Here is a 14,533-nt window from a genome sequence, read left to right as displayed (position 1 = left end):
AGTGTTCAACTCCAAAAATAAAGAGAGAGTTCGTTTATATAAGACTCTTCATGACTTTTAGAAAATATAGTAGATTTTAGAAAGTAAAATTGGGATTTAGAAAAGTTGAAAACATGGCAAGCTCTTCACACTTTTATAATAGTAGTAGATTTTTCTAGGTTTTGTACAATTTTTCATCAATTTTGTTTTTCTTTTTAACTAAGATCTCATATCTGAATCGTGGAGACGTCGACGATGGAGCTGTTGGCCACCGGCAGAGCAGCAGCTGCGAACGAGGTCTCACCGCCTCTTCTTTCTTCACTGATCTCTTTTTCTCTGTAGGGTTTCAAAATCTCTCTCTAATTTTGCTACGTGTGGTTGATATGGTATACATATAATATGGGTAGTTTGGTCATTTCACAAAGGCTTGTCTTTATGGAAATTGTGATGATCGGTTACGTCGTGCGTCCCTTCACCCATCGTTCTCATTGGGTTTGTTGTGTTCGGAGGATTTTTCTCAAAATTTTCGTTCTTGTTTACTCCGGTGTTGAGTTTCACTTGTTTCGGAGGGTGCGGGGTCAGTTCGGAGTACCAGGGGTTGAGCCAAGGAAATTATGGGCTAGAGGACCAAGGCCGCACGTGCGGGAATCAGGGGGATTCTGGGCTTGCACACTGCATTATATGCAGGTGCGGGAGGAGGTGCGGATTGGGAGAGCCGCACGTGCAGGGATGAGGGCCGCACGTGCGGGAAGCACACTACGCATATGCGGGGGTAAGTGCCGCACGTACGGGACTATACTAAGTCTGAAAATCAACTTTTTCTTCTTTTCTTGGGCTGTGTGTATATCATTGTTTGTATATCACTCTCTCTCTCTCTCTCTCTCTCTCTCTAAAAAGCCTTTTCTCCTCCTTCTCTCTATATTTTCTACACCAAACAAGACCAAAGCCTTGATTTCTTTGGATCCATTGAGATTTTAACCCAAGTTTCTTCATCAAAGTTGGAGAGCTAGCCAAGGGCTTCATCTTGTGCAGTGAAGATCGTGTTTCAACACCATTAAATTCGAGGGTTTCATCTCTATCTCCCTCAAACTTGAGGTAGGGGATTTCTTAGAGTTATATGTATATTTTTGCAAGATTTTGGTCAATTTCGGAACATCTCTTGTAAATTTTGAAACTTGATAATTAGCTCTACAATGTGGGTAGTTTGGGGTGGATTTACTCCTTGTTACTTTTAAGGAACATTATCTTGAGGGTTTTCAAATACTTCGATTGAGAAAAAGAATGTTTTGAAGAAATACTTTCAAAAGATTTTGGGTGTGTATAGTTGTGATGAGAAAAACCTAGAGATTTGGGCTTTTTTGAATGGTTGTTGAGAAACCATACTTGATTTTTATTTTATTTTATTATTCTATCCTCTTGTGCCAAAATGAATAAGTAAATTGGAGAATTTCTCATCTCTACGCATGTACATATATATATATATATATAAATGATGAGTTTTATGAAATATGAGAAGTGATGATTTTGGGAGTTGTTGTGCAAGATGTTGGTGTAGTCTTGAAATGACTAAATTGTTGAGAATTGTACAAGATGAGGAAATGTTGCTACTTGTTGATAGATTTAATTGAACATGTGGTTATTTTGTGAAATAACATTGAGGAGAGGAAAATGGGAAATGTGGTTGTTATGGTATTATTGTTGAGATACTTGAAAATGGAGAAATGTTATGAGGCATTGATAATTGTTGCATTACATACTCATTCAATTGATTACCATACATTTTGAATTGAGTTTGGAACGTTTACATTGAGAAAAGAATATTTTGAAATGAGAATTATTGAAATGTTTTGGGATAAATACGTTGGTAAGTCCGGATAAGAGGTGTAGATGAAATTGATTATGAAATTGATTAAGTTAGCCTGAGTATCCAGGGTGAAAGACCGAAAACACGCGCGGAGGAGGAACCACTTCCCTTCTGATTAGCAACGGGTAAAGTGGGGTTTTGGGTAGAACTAATTATGCCTACTTGCAGACACCAACCTAAGAATTACCTGAGTCGTATTTACCGCCCCTCTGAATTAAATTGTAAATTCTGAATTGTTGAGATTTCAAATTATCATTGAGCATGGTGGTTCTTCAAAAGATGTAAATGTAATCTTCTTTTAAATGGCATAGCATGACATGTACATTTCATATTGGAAATCTTACATAAATGTATATACTTTGTTAAGATTTCTCTACTGGACTTTATGCTCACCCCTATGGGATTTTGGTGCAGGAAAAGATGTGGTGAACCCGCCAAACTAGGGCGTGGATGTATGTATTGAGAGCACGAGGCTCCATTTTGTGGTGACCATATTTTTGTAAGCCAAGCGCTATAAATGTGTGGTTTCGTGAAACCATTTTTATGTAACCGAGATTAACCCTTGGAATTCGTAAGCCTTTGAGGGCATTTTATTTACTTTTGAATTTGGCATTCTACATGCTATAAATTCATGTATGTGATATCACTGAATGTATAATTCGCATGTGGGACTATGTTGTACAAGCCCTATTGATTAATGATGTAAAGGTTAAGAAATTGCACCCTTTCTTGTAAAGAACGTTGATTGTTGTACTCTTGCAATGCTATAAATTTTGGGGCGTTACAGAAATTATAAATTAATGCCTAGACCTATAGGCAAGAAAAATTCAAATTTAGACTTTTAGCCCGAACCGCCCTATAAAGGCCTTGTTTGGGAAGTTAGCTATTTTAATTAATTTTTTGTCTATTTTAATTCGGCTAAAAAAGTTGTGTTTAAGAAGATAGTTATTTTTTTTTATAATTGATTTGATGATTGTGAGAAAAAAAAGTCAAATGATTATAGATTGGATGTGATATTTTGCCCTTATTAACTATTTTAGCCCAAATATTTTTTCCCAAATAGGGCCAAATTGTAATTTAAATTATTTTTCATTGGCTTTATTTTTTCACATTTTTTAAAGTAATTTTTTCTACTTAATTTTTAACCTTGGAAGAACTTTCATAATTTTACTGTATGATTATTTTACTATACTTTCACAATTTCTCAATTTTTAATTAATATTATTTATAATAATTTATATTATACTTTTATGTATACTAATTAGGGATGGCAATTTGAAACCGACCCGACGGGGATCCCCGACCCTGATTTGAGTGATTTTTCCCTGAAAAATACCTCGGACGGGGAGAAGACGGTATTTAAAAATCAATCCCTGATCTGTTTCGGGCCGGGGACGGTGATCAATGTTTAAGCCCCAGCCTGGCCCGTCCCCGACCCCATCCTCGAATTTTCCTGAAGTAAAATTACTTTTATACCCCTTATATATATATAATAAACCAAACCGTGCATTATATTTTTAATAAACCAACCCGTGTATTATATTTATAATAAACCAACCCGTGTATTATATTTATATATCTATTACTGTGTTATATTATATTTATAAATCTCCCACTCTCAACTCAGATATATCTCTCTCACACTCTCTTACTCTCTCGTTCTTCTCTCTGTGTCAACTCTCACTCTCGCAGTCACCCACGACGACATCACCACCACCGCTGGCCCCAACCCCCTCTCTCTCTCCACTTCGTCTCTCTCTATTCCTCATGACCACCGCCACAATCACCACCACACAAGGTCTATCTCTCTGTCGCCGCCACCAAACCCACCGCCACAGCCAACCACTATCGATCTCGCGCCTAGTCACTGCGTCGCTCAGATCTGTGCCAAAAGATGGAGGTGTACTCAGATCTGTTTTGTCTCTCTATGTGTGTGTGTGTGATCTAATCTATGTGTGTGCGTGATTTGATCTGTGTGGTGTACTCACACTGTGGTTAAATTATTTTTTTTTTAAATTTAAATCTATATTTGTTGATGATGAAACATCATCGTGATATATATTGATTTGTTGTTCTTGTGTTGAAGCTCGGGGATTTTTCGGGATCGGGGAAACCCAATCCCCGTTAGGGGACGGGGACGGGGGGTGAAGGGTTTCCCCGCCAGGGATCGGGAGAGGAGATTTTTTAGCCTTCGGGGATCGGGGACGGGGAGGGTAGTCCCCAGCCCCGCCCCGTTGCCATTCCTAATACTAGTTGGACCTCATGCATGGGATCGCATTGCTGTTGCGTGTGGAGGTCGCACTACTTCGTGCATGTAGTTCGTATTGCTATTGGATGGGAGAATAATCATGCCAATCTCCCCATAATGAATTTTGACCATCATATTTGAGAAGGCCAAAATATTTGTTAAAAGTTGAAGTAGACAAATATCTTTTATGGTTTGTTATCAGTATAATCCATGATATTAACTATCACTCCACAATGAAAGCAACACGGTAGCTTTATATGCTGACCATTTTATTCCTATTATGTATACAATATATATTTCAATTAAACCATTTCAAAATTTACAGCATCATTTCTTCAGTTTGAATCCACTTATTCCTATACATTTTATTGATGTAGAAATGCCATGTGGATCACATAATGTCTTTCCATTCCTATCTTACTCTCAGAACTCTTTGGACAGGCAAAAGATTTTGGGCTGACTCACCATTCAGTTGTTCGTCAATAGACCCATCTGCAAACACGTGGAAGCCACAGTTAATGACACCTTAAAAGCAAACTTTGACTACAAAAAATAGCACTGCCATAGAAGATGTATTGTAATAGAAGAGTACAAGCATTTTTGGAATTTTAGTCAAATAGCTTCTATGCATTAGTTTATGCCCGCGTTTGAGCCCTGCTTAACAAATCCAAAGAAAAATCGCAAACAAATATACACAGTCAAATAACAAAATTGAACACAAGACACTAACAAAATTTATATTTATGTCAAACCTTGGAGGCAATGAAGTATTAGTCTCTTTAGCATATCCTCAAACAGCTTCTATGCACAAGTTTTATATGCCCAGCCAGAGCATTCCCTATCAAATCCAAAATAATCATTACACATAGATATGCCATATAAAAGCACACTCGAAAAATTAAATTAAACACAAAAAATCATAGATTATTATCGGTTCATCAACTTCATTTTGGCTAATAAAAAATTGAAGGAAGACAAAATCGAAACAAAAAACAATCACTACAAACTATGTAATAATTTTTATGAACTTTTAACAAAGAAAGGAATTTTCCTTAAGAACTTTAATGCGGAAACTATGTACTACAAATAAGATTCAAAATGTAGCAACCGATATTCGATTATCTTGTTTTTTTGTATGAATATTCTACTAAACGAGTCTTCAAAAATAAATGGTTCGGATTATTAAGGTCAGCCTCAAAATGAGCCTACTCCCATCCTCACAAAGTTTTTCAAACACAAAAAATAATTAACCAGTGCAAACAAGAAGAATAGGTTCTATGCAGCTTCCTTGCATTGGTGGATTCTTGCTACAGTAATTAAATAAAAACTTAATATAGTATGTCAAGAACCTCTCCTTATAGACAGCTTAAATGTGTCCAAGCCCATATAAGAGTACTATGTTACTGAAAAGATCTGTATCCCAATTTTAAAACATGACACAAATCCACATCAATGCAATTGTAGAAAAAGAATAAATGCATAGAGGGATTTAGGAGAATCTGCGGCAGATCTATCTTATCCATGCCTTGCCCAAACTGATATCATAAATATGCTCACTGCACTGTTGCAAATGCATGAGTTTTTTTTAGTCTCAAAGCAAACCTGCTTCTTACTAATCTTCTGGACCTTTGCCTGCTGCCAATCACAGTGCACTGGGAAGAGCTCCAGTAGCACTTTTGGATTTACTGTACCAATTTCATCCATAGGAAAGAGAATGTCAATAATTGGCTCATCAAACACTTTCTGTAATTAAATGCTCTACATTACATAAAAAAAAATGGTGTGAACAAAGCAAAAATACAGGAATAGATCTTGGGTACTTAGAAAACAATCACGGCCAAATTAATTAACTCCAAACCCTTGCTTCATTGAAAAAAAACAGGTCAGATGTTTGACTCGTGCATGTTGATATCGCATATGAATATGCACCGTAAATCTATAGACTGCATTACTTCCATGCTCTTTATGGATAAATAAGATGAATGAATAGTTCAGACATTGGAGTAAGTTTGAAAGGATGGAACTCATGAATTGATGGGGGCCCATACAAGCCGTTGTAAAGCATGTGTTTAATTCGATGAGCATTAAAAAAAAAATCACATCAAAACACCGATGGAGACATGTGAGGTGACAGTGGGGTTTTATCTGCATTTTCAAAAAAAAATAAAAAAAGAACACAGAAAAATGGTAGGGGCAGAAGCAGAAAGAGCTAAAAAGAGGCCAGAGGACACCAGTAAAAGTTGGCTTTTGAGCAAAAAGCAGTGACTTCTTAGTTCTCTAACAGTGCTTGTTGAGAGAGAATTAGTAGTTCTCAAACCAGAACTATATCTTAGCAATTGAGAACTAAAAGTGCTTATGCATTGATGGACCCTTGCAATACTCAATTGAACCTGATGCAAAGGAGGTATGGATAGTACTCCAAATTACTTAAATTTCCGGTGATATGTTTTGTTATATTTTGAGTTCATTTTTAAACATATCTGTATAAAATGTATAAGAACGTCCAAATTCCCAAATACCAATATCAAATAACATTGAGTTTCAACTCCCAAATCAAATGAGCAGGTGCTAGGTGGCAACCCCGGATATCCTGACATTAAGAGGTTGGTAGTAGGTGGGCTTAAAGGCAAGAGCATGGTCCAGCCAACGACTTTCATTCCAAAACGGTATTAGCAGCCAGTGGAGGTTATTTCGAATTAAACAGCTTTCTTGGCCCATTGTGAACAAAGGGCTGTTTGATTAACAGGATTAATAGTGAAAAGATTAATAATCCCATGAATTAGTGTAGGATTAATTATCCAATTAAATTAGTGAGATAACCATTTATTATGTATTCATTTTATTTTATTTTTCTTTCATATTTGAAATTATAATCCTTTGCCCCTGTCAATATTAAAAATTCTTCAATTTCGTCGGATTGCGTATCCGCCATACATGTAATCCGATTAATAAAATTTGCAATCGAATATGTGATTGTGAGTCCATGGATTAACAATCCCATTTCTATACTATAATCCTTGTAATCAAACATACCCAAAGATGCCAAAATTCCCAAATGCAAAAGTGAATTCATCAATTATAATAATGAAAAAATTAAGCCTGTAAAGACACCATAAGTTGCACGAATGAGCCCAATAGCTAATTTGAGAAAATATTTATGCAATCAGAAAACACCTCACGATCTAAGATAAGAGGCTCAGTTGAAAAATTCCATGGCATTAGGTGGAAGGTCTGTAGGTCACCTTGTCTTCTCATATCCTACATTCAAATCCAGTGTAAAAATTTTCCTTCAATTTAATAATTGTCATTTATTTCTAGAAGTCAATGTACAAATGTGCTCTACTAATTTCCCATTTTTATATAATTCAAGTGCGCCAATTTTTGTGTGTGTGTGTGTAGTGTAAACGCAACAAAGCTATAATACATGAAGTGTGTTGATTAAACAAAAATTGGAAGTAAAACGTGATGCAAACAAGTGTCTTAAAGCTGAAATTATGTAAGTAATTGGCAAGCCTACAGTGTTTAACTTAAAGTTCATGTATGAACTACACAGGTTGACTTTCTATGTCTCCATTCGCACAATTGCACACACGCGTGCACACATACATAGATGGAGGGAGCTGAAGTTCATGCATGAACCACACTGGTTGACTTTTGTTGTCTCCAAACACAAAACCGCATACATGCACACAAACACAGGGAGGGAGTCATTAAACATATGAGAAGTATGTAAAAAGTCTTTATATTGGTTTCTAACCCTCCATGAACTGCCAACAGGGATGCAAGCCTAATGCATGTTGGCTTTTGTTGATGCCAAAACCCAAGCCAAACAGACCACTATCAATTCTCCAAACATGGGACAATAACCAAATCAAAGGGAACCAAACTAAGGAAATTCTTGGTTTTTGGCCTTACACATTAGAAAAACAATGTGCACTCATGGGCAATCAATTAACCTTCTATTATTGGACGAACATTTAGCTAACAAGGTTGGTCTAGCCTACTACATAACTTACTTGACGCAGGGAATGAAAAAAAATTAAAAACAAAAAGGATAAGATAAGAGGTTGAAATCTTAATCCAACCTAGGATCCCAACTGCATCAATCAGCCCATATGGGCGTCATACATAATATTTGAAGTTCGACAAAGAAAAAAGAAATTGGTGTATAGCTATATTGCAGCAAAACTATATTTGCTTTTTTATTGCTTCGAAACAAGACATGAGCATGGACCAAATTCGTATGAACATTTTGTCAAACACATGGTGTGCAAAAAGGTGAAGAACAACAATAAATACAAGCACACACGAAACTAAAGCAACAAATACACCAACAACAACAACAATAGCAACATCATCACACACAAACTAATTGATGAAAAGAAAATTGGAACAGAACTTGATAAGAGCAAAAATCAGTAAGTAGGACAATAGAAGATGCAATACATGTCTCAGTTTTTACAGCAAAATGGAAGAATAGCATACCTCTTCTCTTGTATTTCTTTGATAAAGCAGCAATGAAATTGAACTCTTTAAACCTCTTAATAGCACATGACTTGAGCAAGAAGCTGGGGTGAACAGCCAGAGCCTCATCTGGATTGGCACAGGTGGCACGATTTGATGAAGACAACAACGGCAAAGAGAATGGTTTGTTGCAGAAGCACCGCACACAGGTCAACCGGTGTCATTCGTAGCTTGCCAAACAATATCCACAGAGGGTGAATTTGACATTTTAAAGGTTGTTACATTCGCTATCGTTAGACTCAGGTCTCTTGCTTTTATAGACAGGTTATAGTTATAGATATCAAACAGGGAGACCCGTATGGTGTGCAATTCATGATAAAACAAAAAAAAAATTGTAACATAAATTATAAAACAATATAGGTTGGGTCACCCTTCACCCCCTTTGTATTTGATTGACTAATTATTTTATTTTTATTTTTTTAAACTCTCAATCCCTAACCTCCACGTGCGTGTGTGAGGTGGTGAGAATGAAACTTTTAAGGGAGTATGAATCATTGCTCATTATAAAATGGCATAAATTTTCTTACCCCAAAAAGTTATACATTTCATTTTAGAGTCCACACTTAAATTTGTCATTCGGAACTTCTACCCAAATTGGCATAGTAAATCACAAATTTTTCAACTTTGACCCAAAAAAAAAATTTCTCTATCAAACAAGCACATAAACTAAAAAACATGCGTTCATATTATGGAATGTATAAGAAATTGATTACCTCAAATATAACAGGGAATAATCCACAAGTTTAGGAAGGATATGACAGAGAGCAATTTAAAGAATTAAAAGATGTCAAACTAAAGTATAAATTTAATAGACATTGTCCTAAATAATTAGCCACAATGAAAATAGTTTCTCTCTAATTTTAATATTCACCCATTAAATCAAGGCATACAATGCTATTAAAACCATGGAATTGTTCTCCCGTTTTAATTGCCAAATAAGAAGCCAAAGCAAATAGCTAACACTGTGAGATACAATAACATCAACGGCTAGTGAATGGCTACAGCACAAAAATCTAGAATCATATAGCTGGTATTATCAAAAAGTAACTATTAATACCAAAAAAAAATGAGCACTATCCCTAATGCATCAAACCCAATGTTTCTTTTCATGTTCTAACAAATACTGATGAAGATTTTTTTTTTTTTTATTCGAAGAAAACTACATTCAAGAAAGTCAAACAGACTTACAAGAGTCCATCCAACCTAAAACTTACACCAAACAAAGTGAAAATAAAGCCAGAAGAGATAAAACTATGAAAATATTCAGACACACATTTCATACTCATGCTCGTACTGCGAAACAAAGCCGATTATAAAAGTTTGGCAATAGAACATGTCCGAGATAAATCATAGATCCCAACCACAGAGAGAATAAGCTTAACAATCTCACACTGATGGACTCTAAATAACCAAACAAACAATAGAACAAAACATAAAAGAAACCAAAAAAAAAAGAACAAACCTACAACCAAACAAACTACCAGCAACGGCCGCGGCCCTAATATCACCGTACCCTGTTTGAATAAATTGATGGAGGACGAGGCTACCATAGTATCACAGTCACAAGACCCAAAATGGCTGAGCATCACATAACAAAATCTCTCATTATCAATTTATATAATATATATATATTGCATTAAAAGTCGAAACAAATGGAGGTGGCATGTAAAAGGAACATTCGAATATCATTGATCTTCTCAAATAGTCAAAACAAATTTCCATTTTCCAAGGTAGTTCGGTCATTTATTGACCAGAAGTAGAATAGTAAATATATCAACTAAAGCATGAAGTTAATAATCAATGTGGTGCAACATCAAACATCCTATTGAATGACTCTTTAAAGTGTTTAGAATGATGTATTCGAATCATTCATAGAATAAAGTAAAAAAAAAAAAAAAAAAAATTGAAGTTACCTATATTCGACCAGGCATGATAGGCCTCCCTGCTAATAGCTCAGCAAGAACGCAACCAGCACTCCAACAAATTTGGAATCTATAATTACAACGAATTCGTCATGTACCAGGCTTTGTGGTTTTGCAAGCTGTCTACTCAATACAATCAACAATGAAGGAATAAACAGTAGTGAGAAATTAATAATCCTCATGTACCAGGCTTTGTGGGTTTGCAAGCTGATATATCGACAGTCGGTGAATTCAAAATCGAAGGTAAAGAGTATATATGTGTGGAGAAGTGGGTTTGGAAATACTCCTCGAATCTGGGTAAACCTTCGAGATTCTTGCCACGTTACCTGAAACAGCTAAACAACTCCGGTCGGTAGTGCCAGAATTAACACTCCGACATTCAAGTCAATTTTTCTCTTTGAGTAGTTGGCATATCCTTTTTCTTAGGGTTCAAGTTAATTTCCATCCATTTTTCATGGGCTCTTCTTCACTTTTTATAGAGTTACCCTTCTCGATCCTTCTTCTCTACAAACTAGTCTCTCATCATTGCCCTACAGAGCCTCTCTTCACCTTTTTTAAAATGAAGATCTCAATTTCATCATTTTCTCACCTAATTTATAAACCAAACATCATTTTTTCTTCATTTCTTACCGTATCACTCCATCCAAACAGAGGGTAATATTCACAGAACAAAATTTCATCATAACTAATTACAACTTAAGAAGAAATAGGAACCTGAAATTTATAATGAAAACTGGAAGAGATGGAAGAGAGATGGTGGAGCAGCAACGATGATGGAGTAGTAGCAATGTGGCAGAGCAACTGAGATAACACACAAATTACGGTTTTCAAATACGGGGCAAAGAGAGAGAGGGAGTATAGAAAAAGAATAGGAATAAAACAATGATAATGACAATGAGGAATGTTAACAATTGTGTGTGCCAATTTCCGACCACACTGCCAATCAAGCACTCAACTGGAGAACACTGGTAGAATAGATTAAGCCCGAACGACCTGTCACAAAAAGAAGAGATTCCAGCGGTGGTTCGTCCACCCGAGGGCACTCCGACGATCAAGTCAGTTATCTCTCAAAGATAGCAAAAGTGCTTAACTCACTATTCAGAGCATAAAAAGCATACCTTAGACCCATGAGGGTGCCTCTCTTTTATAGCCAACACAAACCTAGTCCCAATAGAAGCCTAGCTTCAATGGACTTAGAATTACTGCTAATCTTGGACTCCCAATAGGATTGGGATAAACTCTCTAAGAGTCTTATCTTTACCCAAACTGAAGTCTTCTCCCATTCTAAGACTCTTGTCCCTTATCCGCTTATCTCGGATTCCGGTATCTTCGGAGATAAACCCGGCCTAGCCGAGATCAACTCGGCATCATGACCAAGACACGTGGTACCTTGGCTGACACTTTGGCATCACCTTGGCCATGTGTTGGCACTCAAAAATTATGTCCTCACAACTGCCCCATAGGTTCTATTACCTCGGCATCCTGAGGTGATGGAACCTATATCATTTATTCCTTTAATCATGACCCTGATTTAACTTCAACTTGTAATTTTTTTTTAAAATTTCAACAAGTGTTAAACATGACCTCATTTAACTTCAACTTGTAAATTTTTCTTAAATTTCAGCAAGTGTTAAACATGATCTCAGTTTAACTTCAAGTTGTAAATCTTTCTTAAAAATTTCAACAAGTGTTAAACCGATCTTGGCTTGAAAATTCCAACTCCCAAGCATCATTCTCCAGCCCTCTGCATGGCTTCCACCTACTCCTTTGTGGACCTTATATAAAAAGTCTTTAACTTAGGTTGAGCTTTTCTCTTCTCGGACTTAATCATCTAGGCCGAGATATTGCCTTCTAGAATCTGGAATTTGTTCACTTTAGACTGAGCTCTTCTCTTCTCGGACCTAATCATCTAGGCCGAGATCGTGTTTTTTGGGATTCTCCATGCCCGACCTCCCGCGAAGGCCGGTGAGAATGTCCCTTGGTCCCGCCATGCTGAGGGATTGCAAGAACTATTTTCTGCCCCCCTTTCTGGGCACCTTTCTTGGCCGCTGGAATCGGCGTATCTTGTAACGGGAACGATGGCTGCATGACGTTGTTCTGCATCAGGAAATTGACAACTGTTTGCAGGTCCGCCAATTTGTTCGCCATTCCCTTCATCTCGTCATCCCTCCGCAGGCATCTATCTTTTCATACCTGGAGGTCGTCCTCGTTATAATACCCGCTCCGGTCCGATTTCTTCGGTACGCCACCCTCCTGGCCGACATCCTTTCCTCCGTGATTCTTATCACGAGTCTCTTCGTTGCAGTTGTCTTCTTCAACGTCAAGGTCAATAAGTTTCCCACTCTCAGTAGGGGTGTCGTCCCCAACCTTCTTTTTCTGTCTATCGTTGGCCATTTATTCTCCTTTCTTTCTCACAGACGGCGCCAAATTGTGTGTGTCAATTTCTGACCACACTGCCAATCAAGCACTCAGCTGGAGAACACTAGCAGAATAGATTAAGCCCGAACGACCTGTCCCAAAAAGAAGAGATTTCGGCGGTAGTTTGTCCACCCGGGAGCACTCCAACGATCAAGTCAATTATCTCAAAGATAGCAAAAGTTCTTAACTCACAATTCAGAGCATAGAAAGCATACCTTAGACCCATGAGGGCGCCTCTCTTTTATAGCTAACACAAACCTAGTCCCAATAGAAGCCTAGCTTCAATGGACTTAGAATTACTGCTAATCTTGGACTCCTAGTAGGATTGGGATAAACTCTCTAAGAGTCTTATCTTTACCCAAACTGAAGTCTTCTCCCATTCTAGGACTCTTGTCCCTTATCCGCTTATCCCGGATTCCGATATCTTCGGAGATAACCTCGGCTTAGCTGAGATCACCTCGGCGTCATGACCAAGACATGTGGCACCTTGGCTGACACTTCGGCATCACCTTGACCACGTGTTGGCACTCAAAAATTATGTCCCCACAACAACTATGATCATGATGATTAATTATGGCTCTCACTACTTGCTCAAAAGGTAGGATAGTTTATATAAAATAAAATATCACATGACACTGAATGTCCACCGATCTCTTTGTTTTATTCCCTAGATTGAATCTAATTTATCAATTTGACAAGCAAAAAGAAATTCTTTTCCGAATCCATAGATAAAAACAAGGTTAAGAGAAATATTTTTTATTCCCATCTTTTTTTGGTTTTATTTAATTTTCTCCTTGTCGAGGGTCTATGCACCCCTAGGGATTAGTGGGGCTTCGATCCAGACACTCCAATGCCAATCCCAAAACAAAAAACAAAAAAAAAAAGTTTAAGAAAAATGTTCTAAGTTTGATATTTGACAGGTCAGATGATTTTTTCCTCCAAAAGAGGAGGATTAATCTGAAGCAATTGTCAGTCCCAGTAGTTAAAAAAAACAACTACTCATAAGTCATGGCATGAATATCAATTAGTGCTGGTGGGTTTTTTCTTCTTGTTGGTGAAATACAATCCAACACAAAAGTAAAATTACCATCCAAAACATTGAATTGGAAGGACCTGTGCTGCAAAAATACCATTTCTATAGGATTTGTAAACAAGTAATAATTAAAAGGAGAAGCACACTAACAAAAGTGGAAGCAAAGAAAAAGCAAGTTATGGATTCAAAGTTAGTAATGTAATGTAGGAACCACTTGTTACTTTATAAATTCTAAGAGGGAATAATAGCTTATGTTAATTTGGAAATTGTGTCATACTAACTTATTAAACAGAAATAGCTTTAAATAAGCTAGACAAACGGATTGTTTAGAATTTGAGGAATTGGTACTTTTAACTTTTACTTTCTAATCATCAGATTTTAACTTAAAAAAAACCTACCAGACTGGGGCCATTGTCAAGGAGTTCGGATCCCCTCCTTGAGAATCCTCCTTCATTTCCTGCGTGCAACGGCTGAGATCAACCGTTGCACATCCAACGACTATAAAAAAAATAAAAATAAATAAATAATTGAAATTGAAATTTCAG

At 36.8% G+C, this 14,533-nt stretch overlaps 1 long non-coding RNA gene across 14 annotated transcripts; it reads right to left on the bottom strand.

Moving 5' to 3' along the window:
• Nucleotides 1-4,325: 4,325 nt before the first annotated feature.
• On the bottom strand, nt 4,326-8,932 carry LOC145801560 (uncharacterized). 14 transcript variants are annotated; one of them, XR_014343206.1, is made up of 6 exons: nt 8,577-8,900; nt 7,266-7,349; nt 5,694-5,776; nt 4,844-4,929; nt 4,684-4,745; nt 4,326-4,583 (listed from the first exon to the last, which is right to left on the bottom strand). It is a non-coding gene; the product is annotated as an uncharacterized LOC145801560 (long non-coding RNA). The 14 variants fall into 14 exon arrangements; XR_014343188.1 differs by having other exon boundaries at nt 7,271-7,349; nt 8,577-8,857; XR_014343202.1 differs by lacking the exon at nt 7,266-7,349 and having other exon boundaries at nt 8,577-8,929.
• Nucleotides 8,933-14,533: the final 5,601 nt, after the last annotated feature.

The sequence above is a fragment of the Camellia sinensis genome, chromosome 1, assembly GCF_055761805.1.
Source record: "Camellia sinensis isolate YWXY chromosome 1, ASM5576180v1, whole genome shotgun sequence".
NCBI lineage: Eukaryota > Viridiplantae > Streptophyta > Magnoliopsida > Ericales > Theaceae > Camellia > Camellia sinensis.
This window is presented reverse-complemented; position numbering and strand designations above follow the sequence as displayed.